The sequence below is a fragment of the Uloborus diversus genome, chromosome 2 (assembly GCF_026930045.1).
Source record: "Uloborus diversus isolate 005 chromosome 2, Udiv.v.3.1, whole genome shotgun sequence".
NCBI classification, from domain to species: domain Eukaryota; kingdom Metazoa; phylum Arthropoda; class Arachnida; order Araneae; family Uloboridae; genus Uloborus; species Uloborus diversus.
The window spans coordinates 166,023,211-166,038,648 of record NC_072732.1 but is presented as its reverse complement, the minus strand read 5'-3'; positions in this window follow the sequence as shown (position 1 = coordinate 166,038,648).

Sequence of the window (15,438 nt, the reverse complement as noted above, 5' to 3'; positions counted from 1 at the left end):
CCCTTGCGTAATTATTTTGATTTCACAACACTGAAACTTATTTTAAGTCATTCTCTATACTATAATAAGTAAAACAAAACTCACAAAATTGTCCTCATATTCAAATAAATTCAAAAAATAAAAATTTCAAAAATTTGACAAATATTCTTCCTTTTGAACGTCCAGTGTCCTCTTAAATAAAAAAAGAAAGAAAATCAGCGGGAGTAACAATTCGTTAAAGTGTTTAGTCGGTGCAAACAGATATTCATTTCTTATCCATACAATGGCGAAATTATTGTAAACTTAAGTATGATAAATGATATGCACCAAAATCAACATCTCACACAAGAGTTAAACTAAAATAAAACTGCAAAAAATGATAAATGATTTCATGTTAGGAACGGATCAATATAATCGTTGCTCAATAAAAATGGCTAGGAAATGTTGATTGATGAAATGTTGATGTTATAAAGATTGACTAGGAAACAGGCTCAAGAGAAAAAAGTTTCTTGTTATAAATATACAACTCCTCAACATTCGTATGATGTATATGGTCCCCGGATAACATTTTTGAATGGAATAAAAAGAAAACATCGAGAAGCAAGTTTTTTTGTCGAAACTTCTCTAGGATTTATAAGTAGCCTCCGCACGTGATAAAGAGTTAGTTTTGCTTTTTAAACTGTCTGAATTTCGTCTGAGCCGTTAGCTCTGTTATTGTGTGTATTAGCCTTTGCGCTGTGTTTTCGCGTATTGTGATTTAAATACGTGTGTAACCGTCGAGTTTACGGTGTTAATTGATATTTGCCTAATTGCTATAGTTAATTTAGCCGTTGCTAAGGATATTTCTTGTACATAGTTGTAAATAAATCTCCTGTGCTTTCTCAAGAACTGTGTCGTCATTTAAAGAATTTCTTGAAGTGGCTGGACTCGTAACAATATTCTTAGGAATAGTGTTTTATACGAATGTATGTAAACTATTTTTAGGAATTGTCACTAAATTTGATGTACTGTCAATGTTCTACATTAGGGATCTCCTACCTTTTTTTACTCGAGGCTATACTGCAGTGAACTGGTAAAGGGCAGTAACCGCAATTTTTTTCATTTTTTAATTTTTTTTTTTTTTTTTTTTTGCATACAGTGGCTCCCAAAAGTCTTCGTACGCCTACGACTTTCAACGAAATAGGCCCCAATCCATTGGTTAGAATTAATATTTCGAAATAGGTATTTAATTATAAGATCTATGATCAATTTTTAACAAAACTGCATGAAAAGTTTTTAAAAAATATTAAAACTTAATTTTTAAAAAATCAAAAACCTAAAAGTGCCGGAAATTTTATCTCACAAAAGTCTTCGTACACTTTATAAAATGTCTATATATTATTGAATAATCTAACTTTTGATTAAGTTATTAATTAGTAGAATATCATACAATATTCATAACACCTTTTAAACGTCTGGGAATAGATTTAATTCTTTTTCTTTCTTTTTTTAGCTTAATTTCTGAGTAAGTGTTCTACCACACTTCGAGTCTTACTGTTTCTAGCTCTATTTTCGTTTTAAATCCCTATTTTCGTAATCTAGCCTCCAGATATCTCTAAATACGTTGCATTAAGTTAAAATCTGGAGATTGAGGGGATATTTTCTAAACTTTAGGACAATTTTCGAGGCACTAGACGCAAACGTTGAAAACCGTGTGCTTCCTATCGTTATCTTGATAAAAAACAAAGTTGTTTCCAATAACCAAATTTTTGGCTAAGAGTTCAAAATTGGTTTTTAAAATATTTAAAGGAACAGCATGATTCATTATTTCATCAAAAAATTACAAACTACCAAGTCTTGATGCTGATATGCACCCTCACACTAAAACACCTCCACCGTCCTGATTAACTGATCCAACTAAGTTCTTAAAATTAAGTTCCTAATTTTTTTCTTTTACTTACAGTTATACAACAATTTAACCAAAAATGTTGAGTTAATTTTTATCTATAAGTAAGACGTGATTCCAAAACGTTTTTAGCTTATTTATCATTGATTTAGCGACGAAAAGCGTAAGCTTTCTATTTTTCGCACGACCAAGAAAATTTCTGCGATAAGAGGTCCCATTTAATCCAGCTAATCAGAGAACCTGGCGAACAATTTTAGGTGAAAATTAAATATAAACTGTTTCATTTAACTCTGCAGAAACTTTTACAGTACTCAAATGTGTATTTTTCATGAATTTAACTTTAAATCTACGATCACATTTTTTCAACTTTGCCGGTTGACCTTTTCTTACCTTGTTTTCGGTCCGATTCCTTTCTTTAAAGCGTTTTATCAAGCACTTTACTATACAAACAAATAAATTAACTAATTTAGAGACATTTCAAACCAATTTACCACTACTGTGGGAAAAAAATTCAAATTTTGAATGCTGTTTGCGGTTTTTTACGAATACCAGCCATTTTACAGTAATAAGCACAATATTAAAGAATAAATAAACAAAAAATTAAAGCCAAATGACTTATAAGGGTCAACACAATGCAAAAATATTAATAAAACGGAATATGATAATTTTAATCATGAATTTATTCGAAAATATTTGAGTGTACGATGACTTTCGTGGCGTGTTATTTCTCTGTCTCTTCGTTTTCTGACCCATTTCAAAAAGAAGATCCGTCAATATTTTGAAAAAACCAATGGGTTGTATTTAGAATGACATAGGAATGATGCGAAAAAATATTGGACTTTATATTCGAATTCAGTTTCGAGTTATTTTGGTTTTACTAACAAATTTCAAAGTGTACGAACACTTTTGGGAGCCACTGTATTTATCATTTATTGAAGGCTAGCTTTATTGCACGAGTTTTCTCATTTAACTCCCGCCAAACAAATTCCTGAAAAAAAAAAGTAAAACGTCTAATTCTAAAATTTCCTTGATGTTAGTATTGAATCCAGAATGCATTTTTCAAGTGTCTCGAAAACTCATTTCTGCAAATATTGCCGTTTACCTGCCCACAGAAGCATGTTGCAAATTTTTCGAGGGGTTGCAAAGCGGGACAGCAATCCAACGCTATATCAGTTCAGATGGTCTACTGTCTGACCACGGATTGTATAGAAAGACAAGCATCCGTTTTACAGCCGGAAATGGACGAATCTATTATTTTTTACCGGTGTCAGCTTTTGCAGAAGCAGCGTCTCATTCAAATGAGCGGAATACGCGCATCAAATTTTTTGTCTTTTCTCCCTTATTCACATAGATTCGTCTTATCTGGACATTTAAAAATTCCATGCAATCCGTGGTTCGACACTAGATAGCACTAGTCCACCATACACTTACAAACTGTTCTTTTACTTAGCGTTCAATGGTGCTTTTAGAGGTTTTCTGAGCTTAGTGTTCTCAAAGTGCTAAAAAGGAAATATCTTATCAAACTATTTTTTTTTTCCAGTTTGTAAACTTTTCCGTGGGCCTGACAAAATCGATTCATTGGCTGTAGGTTGGAGACCCCTCTGCAGAGGAAATTTCTATTTTGCTGGAACAAACAAAAAGGGGGGGGGGAGCTTTAATTTTTAATCCATGGGGAAAAAATATCGCCATTTAACTCAATTTCAACTAAAGAACGCAGCGTAAAAGCAACGAACAATTTAATTATTGCAGCATTTCTCTTGAAAATTCTATTTATGTAGTGAAGCATTCTCCAAAAAATAAACACACGACAAAGCGCAATGAGGAACATAACAGATGTGTACGTAATTCAATAGAAACGGTCCATGTCAGTAAAAGAAGAACAGTTTTCGTTATAAAAATGCCCCGACATTAAATGAACAAAAGCGACCCTTCTGGGGATTCTCCTCTCTTTCACTGGTTCATTCATCAAAAGAATGCCGCTTTTGGGAACGATGTTTTGTAAGATTTCACCATTTTCTCCTTTATATTCAGATAATAAAAACTCTAGTTGAGCCTAGGGGAATATGAAATTGAATTCCTGGAAGCAAACTAAAATTAGGTATTCTGCCTAAAACAACGCTTAAGAAAGATCGGTTAAATCTGTTTACTGCTGAAAGACAGGACGTGGAGAAGTTTTCGGTAAATTGGTTTTAAAAACGTTTCAGTTAAGTTTTAATTTTATTTGAATGTTTGGAAGCCTTCCATCCAAATTAAAATTATTGTGGAACTTTTTTTTCTTCCCTTTTTAAAACAAATATTTTACTTCAAAATTTGATCATTTTTCTCTTTTAAAAAATAAGATGATAAAACGTTTATTACTTTGCAATAAATAAAGACACGAAATAAATTCGGAAAAAATTTCGACCTTTAAATTTGATTTCAATTTGGGATTTTATTAGAAACGATTAAGTTTCATGGTTATGTCGGTATGTGCATTTTACTTTTATATTCAAAATCAATTATATTTTGTTTAGTAGTAGTCGAAAAAGTCCTATAAGTTACATTTTGAGACAAAACAATTGAGACAATAAATTGCTTTTTTCGGTCGAAATAGCCGGAAAATTGATAAATACTAGTCAAGCTTATCAGCCACGGCTTTGCTAACAGTAAAAAAAAATAATAATAAAGAAAAATACCTGCGAGTCCATTGTCGTTGCAGTCATTATTTACAACAACTCCAACTAGTATGTTGTGGCCATCACCAAACTTTCTTCTATATCTTTCTTATAATTCTGATCCCTCCGCATGCTTGACGAGTAAACAATATTCCCAACAAAAACAAAATTACACACGTCAAAACTTGACGATCATCCCAATTCCCAACTTATCTCAAAAGCAAAGCAAAGAATGAAAATTGAAAGTTATTTTAAAAGCCTTGCTTAAAATAATAACAAATATGTGTTTGCTAACAAACTTAAGATGACAACTGTTAGAAAGTTTAAATCATCGCGATTTTCTGGTCATTTTCCAACAATTAAAATCACGAGAAATACGCAGATGATAGTCTATTACGATTTATTTTTCTTACTGTTGCAATTATAAAGCTATTTTTATTCACACAAAAAAAAAAAAAAAAAAAAAATCAGCCCCCCATGCAGCGATTGGTGCCAAAATTGAACCAACGCCTGTTTACATATGGAATGAAAAAAGAGAACGTTCGATTGCGCCATCCCCTTTTCAGCTATTGAAGCCAAAATAGAATCAGCTGTTGTACCCTCTAAAGGCTAATTTTCGACGACAAATCTGTACCTGTTGGGAGCAACAAATGGACCAAATTTTGTTTGATTCCACCAGTTATTTCTTGGGGAAAAGCAGACACGCATAACTCAAGAAACGTCCCGTTGCTCCACCCCCCTTGGAGGAATTCGCGCCAAAAATCAATGGGCACAAGTTCACATAGGGGTACATATGTGTACCAAATTTTGTTCGATTTCATGCGGTAGTTTTTGCTGTAGAGCGGCCAAAAAAACTAGTCACACACATACGTGACAGACATTTTCTAAAAATGGTCGAAATGGACTCAGCACACCTCAAAACGTTCGAATCCGTCAAAATTCGAAATTCGAAAATTTGCACGAAGGCAATACTTTCTTATATAGTATATTAGATATAGAAGAAAGTAAAAAAGATCTAAACCAGCGAGCATGATGTTAATGTAAAACATAATACAAATATTACCAATTAAGTCTAACCTGCATTGAGGGGGGGGGGCGAGGGAGAAAAGAAATCGAATAAAAATGATAAAGAAAACAGCAATAAGATTAAATAAAATGTTTTTTTTTTTAAAGAGTAATTTAAAAGCTTTGTACCAAGATTTAGATAGGCTCTTCGCATAGGAAAGATAACAGCAATAAATTTGGTACTAGTTTGAAAATGGCGTCAAACCACACCACTACTGAAATCTTTTTGTAAAATTTAAATACAATATCAACTTAAAAAAATCAAGAACCAACTGAGCCTTTTCTACTTTTGAGTGTTTGGAGATTATTTTAAATTTTAAACCAACACGAAAGCTACCATAATTAGATCTTAATGCTCAAAAAAAAAAAAAAAAAAAAAAAAAAAAAAATGTGTTATATACTTTTTAGTTAAATCCGCACCATGCTTGGAGACTCCCGTTGGCGTGCAAAATTAATTTTAGATAACAGTATGAAGACATTCTCAGTAACAATGAGATTGAATGTATGCAGTTAGGACTATTCCGCCCGCTTGTTTTTCACCAAACAAAGCAGGTGACCCATTATAAGGCCCCCGTAGGGCACCCCACAAAGGCACCCGTAGTGTGACCAGTACATGACCAATTATAGGTATTTTTTACCTTTATGTTAATACATGCGCCTTTAGAGCTATTTCACCGTCACATGCGGGACAAAAAAAAACTCGATAATTTCATCTACATTTTGTTCTAGATCTTAAAAAATTTTTTAAACAGGAGTGAGCACATCTTTTAATCTTTTCATATAATACGAAGATATTCTTGACACAGTTACTTTTTTAATAAATGTTTTTATTATTTAAAATATGATTTACTTGCATGGGCTACATATGGGACATCTAAGGTCAACCTCTTGCAATTTGCTGTATAAGTTAGTTAATGTTTTTGATCTAATAATATAGCAATGAAAAAACTAACTACAGGTTTTGAAATCTAAGATTGCAATGTGTAGGAAACATAGCTTGTTTGTTGAGAAATAATAATTTAAACTTTAAAAAAATTATGCATAGGTCACTCCACAAAAAAAGGGTCAATTTGTTCAGCACGTGACAGCTCTAATATTTCATGAAAAAGTAATAGTTTTAAAAGGCAATGAACAAAATAATTTCTTTAAAAATAACCCACACTGTTTGATAATTTTATAATATTCAAAAATGTGAAGTATTTTAAAGAAACATTTATCGACTTGACTATTTCCCGAAATGACAGATCATATATTTCATCAAAAAATTAGTTTAAAGAGTAATGAACAAAATTTAGTTGCTTAAGAAATCACGAACGTATGCGTTATTTCTTGAGCACCATATAATTTGTCACTTGCGGGACAAAATCATCGTTTGTCATTCCCTGTTTATAAATTAAATTAGCGATATATGAATACATTAATTTTTCCTTAATACATCATTTAGTGTTAAAATAGATTAATACCTACCCAGTTTATGATTTTATTTAGAATGCTTTAAAAAATATAACTAACAATTTAATTGTAATTCGACTGCTCAAAGCTTTTAAACTTATTATTATAAAAAATAAACGAGCTGATGTGCACATCACATGACTTCCTTTTATTTCCAATTTAATGTCATTTCCCCATTACTGGCAATTTTAATGTGATTCAATAGTTTACTCTCTAAATATCACCAACAGTGTTCTAATTAAAACAGATTAATAAAAAAAATCGCCAAATTTGTCGCCAAGTTGGTGACAAACCTTGGCGATCAAAAGACTGGTGATATATGCTAGGTGTCCGCCAAATTATAACACTACTTGAGTTTTCATCAAAATTAACAATGATTTCCCCTCAAAAAATGGCAAAATACCCATTTAGAAACATCCGAATGCAATCAAAAGGGGAGGTGCACAATTAGACCACACTAGGAGTTTACGTAGCAAATTTCTGGGACTTACCGTTCTTGAGTTATGCGACATACATACGCACATACATACATACGCACATACGGACGTCACGAGAAAATTCGTTGTAATTAACTCGGGAATCGTCATTATGGATATTTCGCGTGTTTATACGTTTTTAGGCACTACTTATCCACGTGTGGTCGAGTCGAAAAAAAAAAAACTCAACATTCATTCGAGGGTGAGTAAAATGGAAATTAAGATCAATTTTTGAGTGAAATTTTTTTCGCGAATACAATACTTCCTTTTTTGTAAAAGAAAGTAAAAATAAAAATACTAATAGAGACAAATTAAAACCGCACAAGAGAAAAGTTAATTTTAGACAACGTTACATTAGTTAGTAATAGCCTCGTTGTGACAAACTAACCAAGCATTTTTAAACCAAAAATCTCATTATTTTGAGAAAAATCGATTCAGTTTTAATGAAAAAGATTGATTACAGCTTATTATGAGCGCAGATTTCTTAATTAGTGTGTAAATTATATTTCTGGAAAACAAAAGCCATCATGTTTCACAGCATGCAAACAGTAGTTTAAGGGTAAAAAACAGAAGCGTAAATGATTACCTTGCATTGTTTAATCTTGAATGCATTTTAAAATTTATTGTTAATAATTAATAACTGATCCTTCAAGTGTTCCCTCTATAACTAAAGAAAACATTTATATATTACTCCGGGTACCTGAAAAGTATGCTTAACTATTATGGGTTGGTTAAAATTTTAGAAAGTCTTTCTAACAATGATTGATTACAATTTCGCGAAAAGCGCACTACTCTTTCTTTGTTGGTATACAGTTAGAATACTTCATTTGAAAATATGAAAACGATTTTTTCTCTTCGAGAAAAAGTTATTAGTAATACAGGGTAGAAATAGCAGTTAACTATCACTTTAAGAACATCATCAACATTTACTTGATTGCTTGTATTCGTTACTTTCTAAAATTGTCCTGATACAAACTTCCTTTAATTATTTAACCAAAATTTGAAAACATTTAGAGCTATTATCTATTGTGCCATATGTATCAAATAAGAAAAACAAAATAATATGTTCTTTTTCTTAAATTTTATTTTACATGCTTCAAATGCTTTATCGTAGTTTTACTAGTAAATTATTCTAATAAAAATATCTAGTCCTAAGAGCTGGTACTTCGTCTTCGATGTCTAATAGTGAGTAAAAGTACTATGTCATTTATTTGCAGTGGAAATTTTATATTAAAACTGAAAAAGTGCTTTCTTAAAATGATATATTTTACTTAAAAAGCTCAGTTTCTTCATAAAAAAAGAGGCAAAAAACTTGCGCAGCGTGAAAAAAAAAAAAAAAAAAAGTGATAAAAGGGTAATTGTCACACACAATTAAAAAGCTTGAGCAATTCATTTCTACGATTGAAAAATTATCAAAGAAAAATTTCAGACTAGTAAAACAGTTGCATATTTGTCGAAGTTAAAATTTAAATAAAGTACACTAATCACACAAAATTTAAATTAAAAAAAACTCAAATTTTGTATTATCACGATAGAAAAAAGTATAGTAAAAGCATTTTTAAAAACTTTTATAGAAGTTAATATTTTAAATAATATAGTAACATTTTAGTGCAATAAAAAAACATTAACCGGTGATCAGCATGCCAATAAAGTTGAAATTTGGAGGGTAATTTTGCACTTTGTAAAATACTTATTTTACTTTATGCAAAATGAAAAGAAATATTCGAAATTTACAAATACATCAGTTGCTAGTGTTATAGAAATTCAAAGCAGTTTTTTAACTGACTTTAAAATATAGTTTAAAAATATTTTCAGAACTCGCTTAGATAAAACTTGCAAATTTATCTCATGCTCAATTAAATCTATTTTTACAAAACAACTTCACAAGAATAAGAAAAAACCGAATTAAATTTGTATGTAGTATATTATTCTGTTAAAATTTACAACCTTGTAAAAAGGGAACACATAGAATTAATTAATATTTCTTGAAAACCAGTTGAGATGAAACTAAGTTGATTAACTGAAACAAATTTTTCAATTTCAAAACTGTTTTGCTAGATAAAAAAACTATTAAATGAAAAGAAAAAATCAGTAGTAATGGGGTAAAAATGATAAAAAAAAAAAAGATGTACGACTCAGTCTCAAACATAATTTTACTTTAGGCACAAAAACTACAGGTAATGATGCAAAAAACTGAGGATTAGAAATGAGCATGCGTTGTTTGTCGGAACCTGTCAGTTTCTTGTTTTCTTTTGCATTATTAAAAACTCAAATGGTTTAAAATAAATCAATGCAAGTGTACTTTAATTTTACTTCTTTTAATACTTTTGCCCCCCCCCCCCAATAAAATGGTTGAAGATGGCTTTTTCCTAACATACTTTGCAAAAGATAAAAATTGATAAATTGAGGAAAAATTATCCTTGTTTGCCTTTAAACAGTTGAACATTTAAATACAGACGTGAGAACCTATATGCTCACCAATTCCAATAGTAGATAAAACTTGTGAGCACCTTGAATAATTCAACCACTAACTACTCTCTTCATTTAACAGAAAGCTTCCATCAATTACGTTAAAGGAAAAATGGAATTGGACTCGATTACAGCCACGTACAATATTTTAACGTCAAGAATTAATGCTTCCAGTGTTTAAAATTGGTCAGACTGTACTTTCTGGAATAGCTAACATCGACAGGACCAAATTTATAACGTTCAGTTCTAAGTGAGCAATATTTGGCAGCGTATAATTTGTCAGTCCACTGATGTTGCTAATATGAAGCCAAGAGCTGCATAATAAATGATTAATTCAGCTTTCAGATCACCAGTGTCTTTTTCGTTATCTAGTACTCAGTTACATTAATATTTGTAAAGCATACTTCCGCGCAACTGATTACAGAGAATTGCCAGTAATGACTTCCGAATTAATAACTTAGGTTCATTATGTGCTTCTCTTTCAAAATTGAATGAAGATAGATAAGTGCTATTAGTGCTGTAATATTCATGAAAAATGAAGTTGGTTAAAAGCAGTAAAAAAGAAAAAAAAAACATCCACCACTTTGACAGCTTAAAGATGCATAAAAGCAACCTTTAACAGTTTTGGCAATTTTCATTGAAAGTCATAATTTTGCATCAATTGGAATAGTTCCTAATCACCCATTATACATAAGGAAAACTGGGAATCTCGCTCCAAAATGAATAATGAACTGTTGGGGTGTTGATGAAACAGTAATTGTTGCGAAAAAAGAAAAAAAACATGCTAACTAGGATGTTGACTATCTCCGAACTAAAATTTAAAAATGAAAAAGGGACTGAAATCAAATTAGAATAGGGTTTAACTGTTGTCTGCAGAAGAAATAAATTTCGTAGAACTCTGAGGTAACTATGGCATTTTTTTTTCCGCAAGTGATTGCTATTTACTTAACCAAAGAGTTATAAAGCTTTAGTAAAATTATAATTTTTATAAGAGAGAATTCGTAAGGGAAATTTGCTTGTAAGAGTAAATAAAAAATTAATGTTAAAATTCTATTTTAAATAATTTGTTATCTCTGTATGTTAAAAAAAAAAGTAACGTCAAAGAGATTGTGAAAGGAAGTCGATGGCGGGCCTGCGTCCAGGAGACTCCGTAGCACGAATAGCATTGACATTTTGTACAAAATTATTTTGAACCCCAGGGGTTATTTTAAATTTCGAATTAGTTTTTTCGCAGTTAAGCTAAAATTTCACGTAAATTGGTTTTTAAGGGATAAAAGATTTCCCACACCCTTTAACATTCTATGTCGTACGAAAGAGATTTTTTTTTTCTGCATCAATTAAATTTTGTTCGAATTTTCTCAATCAATTAGAACAACAGATATAAGGGTTTTTATTTTAGTGAAAAATCCTAGGTCCAACTCGAGTCCGGAGCTTAAAAGCAAAATATATTACTAGAGATGACGAATTTGAAAGCGACATTTCAAGCGTACTAAACTGCCATTTTGCAATGCTTAGGAGTTTCTTAGCTGTGCACAAGTTGGTACGACCTAGTTTGAAAACCTGGGAAAAGGGTGCTTTTCAAAGCGTTTTTTTTTTTTCTCGGTTATGCGTATTTCTATCAAGTTCTTTTTGTTATAGCGTGGGAGCAGGATCGTGCCCTTAATTATGAACTCTTTACTTAAATTCCATTTTATACGGGAGGGAGAGGGGGATCTTTATTTTGTTCGAAACAAAACTCGTAATGCATATTTTGCTGGGCGAAGCATGCAGCAAATGCATTTTTTGCAGATCAATAAATTATTTACCGTTAGTAATTTTTAAAAAGATAAAAAGGTGAAAAACGAATAACAAAGCATTGGAAGCACAAATTCTGTATTGTGAGACTCTGAGAAGTTGAGCTTTGACTCTGACATCCCCATTGTGTTACACTTCATACCGAAATCCAAATCCTATGTTTGGAACTGAAATGCAACAACGAACTGACTGTCAAAGGATCATAATAATGATTCATGATTTACTGATACCTGTCAAACCACATTTTAGCGACCGATAGTTTGAAACACATCAGGATTACTCAATATCCCCGGCAATTCCTGTCCCAAAATTTCTCCTATTTCTCCACGGAGGAGTTCCATTATTACGGAAGCGGACAAATATTTGCGCTATTCTATTCAGCTGAATTATTAATGTTTGGTGTACATGTGATTATTCCTGTAACTTCGTGTTGTTAAGCCTTGCACCAAAATAAGTGTTTAAATTACGCGATCTCGATTAACAATTATTTACATTATGACATTGGCAGAATTTTTCTCTAGACAACTACACTTGTAGAGCAAACTTTTGCTTCACACCACTTTCAAAAATATGGTTTACTTACTCGATTTAAAGCAGAGATTCTCAACCGTGGCCGGTCGGACCAGCACCGGTGCACAGAAAAACTTGACCGGTCCTCAGAGATTTTTGCTCGCAGACGTTACAAAAATTTCCTTTTTCAAAAAAAGGAAACACCATAAAAATAAAAAATAAATGTCCTATACTACATCTTTTACTTGAATTTCGAGATCCATTTTTGTACTTTACTATGATTTTTCAGCAATAATATTTATTACTTCTAATGTATTGTTCTTAACATTTAAATATTTTTTGTACCAGTTCCCTAACACAAAGTAAAGAGTGTTTTTTATCTATTTATTTTATTATTATCGTATTTTTTAGGGACAAGAACACTTATTCATGCGCATTTTTTTTTTTTTTTTTTTTGCAAGTATTAAGCGGTTATTGAGTCGAAAGGTTTTTTTTCTTTTTAAAAAAAAGAAAAGAAAAAAGAAAGAAAGTAGGGGAAAACCTCAACGGTTAGTCAATTCTTTTTTTCTTTTTCTTTGCAAAAAAAGAAATTTACCAGTTTATTTGTAAGATAAGAAAGTATGAAGAAAAAAACAAGTCTGAGAATTTTTTTTTTCAAAAGCTCTAGCCGGTCCGTGGGTCAACAAAGTTTGAGAAACGCTGATTCAGAGTTAAATGTTCCGATGTTGAAAAACAGACTAAACATCGTCATTGATTAAAAACTTTGCAAATCCTTTTAATCCTATGTAATACGAATAGATCGATTTTGGTAAATTGTTGTTAAAAGCAGTCATCCGAAAATAGCACCGAAAGGATTACAGCAGGAAGTTTCAATAGCGTTCTTCTTCCCACACCCCATAAATTAATCTTTGTTCCACGCTCAACAGACTTAGCCGAGGATTGCTTTGCCTAATCTTGTAAGTTTAAGTAGTTTCTCAGCTCTTTTTTGACCTGTATTTTTGACACAAGTTCAAAAATACTCTTTATAATAGAAGGGATCGGTGGAGAAAGGTGTTAATTAACACTTTTTTAAGAAACGAATTTTGTTGATGGACAAAGGTGTTAAATGATTATTTTTCATATTAGCAACACATAAAGTCCTATTCTGTGTATTTACAGAGATCTTGGATGATGAAGGTGTTATCTAACAGACAATCTAAGTTTTCTTGTGGTTAAAAGTGTTTACGTGTGTTAACATATGATTTGTTAGTTAACATCTTTATCCACTGACTATTTCAATTATTGATGAGTCATTCCATTTTAACAGACACATCTATTGTTGCATAAAACATCATCCAAAGACTTCGAAAAGTTTGATCCTAATTTCGTTGCTTGCAGTTTATTAAAAATACTTCTACTACCCTACTTCTACTTAACGCAATTAAATTTTACAAATTTTCCGAAACAAAAAGAATCGGAAATATCTTATGAGGTAGTCTATACACAGAAGATGTGGAATCTGGCAAGCGGCCGAGTTACGACGAATTTATCTGAATGAATCTAGCAGGGGAGAAGGGAAAATAGCGATGGGATTTTGATGTACGCGTTTTATAGTTTCACTTGAACCTATTTATTTATTGCATTCTCTACGCTGAAAATGAGGAGAAACAAAAAGAGTTTTATGAAAACAAAACAAAAAATAATAATTATAATTGTAATGAAATGTGTTTATTCCGTCCAGAAATATAAAAGCAAAATTGTAAGCTCAAAGCTATGTTCTAAAAAATGAATCATTCTCGCAGTGAGAATCTAGATCGAATATATTAGTTTAGATTTTTAAAAAAAAATGTCTGCAACCATATTGTCATTTCTACTGAACTTCAGTAATTAAGGGGCAAAAGCACACATCTGAACCAACTACCACTCTTGTAAACTAATAGATGCATCCATTTTTGTCTATGAAACGGATAGCCTTTCCATCTCATTAGTAGTCAGCTAGTACGTCCGTTACTGAGAAAAAAAAAGTTTTTCAAATATTGTTTATAGAAATCTCCAAAATGTAACCGCAATTTGTAGAAACAGCGTTCATGTTGTTTAAGAAGTTCATGCAATGAAACTAAAATATAAAATTGCAGGAAACGCCGCAGAAGTCAATTTGCAGAGGGATGACATGAGGGTATGAATGTTTATTTTAATTTTTTTAAATGCATTGTATATATAGCTGAACGCCAGTTATGCGAGCATTATAATTAAGGAAACTCGTCAAATATCTGGACATACATCTTTCTCATTATTTACGATTGAGTGAGCAAAATTAGAAGCATTTTTCTTCTTTATAAAGAAGAGTAAGGCTTCGATTAAGGGGGAAATCAAAGGCCAGAAAACAAAATTCTAAGAATGTCATCTTAAATTGGATTAAGTATCGAAAAAAATTGCATGCACACAATGTTTTTAAAATGTAATTATTCGCTATTAAATTTGATTAAAACAAATTTCCTGCATTAAACATATGTAATTTAACTGTTTTTTTTATCAAAAAAGTTGCTTGGTCAATTATTCAAACTTAAGAAAACCGATGCTGTAATATAATTTTGATCTGGTACAACTATAGAGCTAAGTTCGAACTTTAAAATATGTTAAATAAAAATGTTTATAATGCTTCAAAATTTTTGAAACAAAATACGAAATGTATCTAAAAATATTTTTGGGAAATTTTTGCAAAAACTTTTGGGAAAAAACTTTAATGGTACAAAGTCTGGTTCAATATAGAGCAGAAAGTTCTCACCTTTTTCTCTATAGTTACTTCTATTCCTTCTTTTCTCAAGAAGTATACAACTTAAGTTCTGAAGCTTTTCCGTTCTATCATACTCCTAGGATGTATCTTCTTCCTCTTGAAATAACTTTTTGTTCATAAAGTTGTTGTTACAGATTGTTTCCCTGGATTCACACGAATTCAGAAGTGTTCTTTCTGTAGCAATATCTCACTCACTCAATAATAAAGTACTTCACTGTTATTGAAAAAGGAACGATACCTTAGAAACAAACGAAATCTATTCTTTCAACATGGATATTCTTTTTACTATTTGTGGCAAGTCTTATAAAATCAGCTCACACGATTTTCTTTTAGTTTAAATAATGTATTTTTCTTTATGCAATAGTAATGAACATGTAATAA